The sequence below is a fragment of the Limulus polyphemus genome, unplaced genomic scaffold (genome assembly GCF_000517525.1).
Source record: "Limulus polyphemus unplaced genomic scaffold, Limulus_polyphemus-2.1.2 Scaffold3810, whole genome shotgun sequence".
Taxonomy (NCBI): domain Eukaryota; kingdom Metazoa; phylum Arthropoda; class Merostomata; order Xiphosura; family Limulidae; genus Limulus; species Limulus polyphemus.
Genome location: NW_013669420.1, coordinates 45281 through 46487, shown reverse-complemented (window position 1 = coordinate 46487; position 1207 = coordinate 45281).

The window sequence follows — 1207 nt, the reverse complement described above, 5'->3', positions numbered from 1 at the left end:
GAACTCTGACACATTTTCAGGCAACTCTTCGTAAGGTGGGCATCCTGTTATCAGATCCACTGGCAACCGAAGTTCCTGACCAAACATCAGCTTTGCTGGAGTAAATCCAGTGGCTTCTTGCTCTGCTGTTCTATAGGCCATCAACAGTGGGGGGAGTAAGACATCCCAGTCATCTTGGCAGCTATTACAAAACTTTGCCAATTCCTGTCCCAGGGTCCAATTGTACTTTTCAATCATTCCATCAGACTGTGGGTGAACTGGCGTTATTCTGGTCTTTCGTATGCCAAACAACTTGCAGTGTTCATGGAACACAGCTGATTCAAAGTTACGGCCTTGGTCTGAATGTAGTTCGTATGGCATACCAAATCTGAAGAAGAAATCACTAATAGCCAAAGCTACAGTTGTAGCTTTCTGATTTGGTATTGCATATACCTCAGGCCACTTGGTGAAATAATCCACCACTACACAAATGTACCTGTTTCCAACACGAGTTTGGGGGAAAGGACCAGCAATGTCAATGGCTACTCTTTCCATTGGTGCGACAACTTGATATATCCTCATTGGAGCATATCCCTTATGCTTGAGTCCCCTTTTTGCACAACATGTACTGCAGGTCCTGCAGCATTCTTCCACATCTTGCCTCATATCTATCCAGTAAAATCTCAGTCGTAGGTGACTCAATGTCTTCCTAGCTCCGAGATGTCCTCCTGTTAAATTATCATGGGATTGACGCAACACAACTTCCCATAACTTTCTCAGTATAACTGTTTGCCAGGTCCTCACTTTCCCATCTGGGGAAGAATACAATCTTCAATCGTCCCATTGTGCCCAATAGTTCTTTGTCACAGGGCTTAAGCTAGACACCTTCTCCCAAGCAGGGTGCTTTTAGAAAATCAATTCTTGGCTTTAAATCTTAGTCTTTCTCCTGTTCTGCTTTAATATCTATACCTGGTTCCACTTCACCATCATCAACTCCTTCAGTCACTTTGACTTCAGCTTGATGACACCTGGTTAGTTCATCCTCTCTTTTGCAGAGTCTTCGGCTCAGTCCATCGGCATTTCAATGAGATGTTCCTTCTCTGTATTCAGTATCATAATTATACTGGTCTATATTTCCAATCCAACGTGCCAGTTGTCCCTCTGGGTCCTTTAATGATCTTAAACAGCGTAACGCAACATAGTCTGTCCTAATGGTAAACCTTGCACC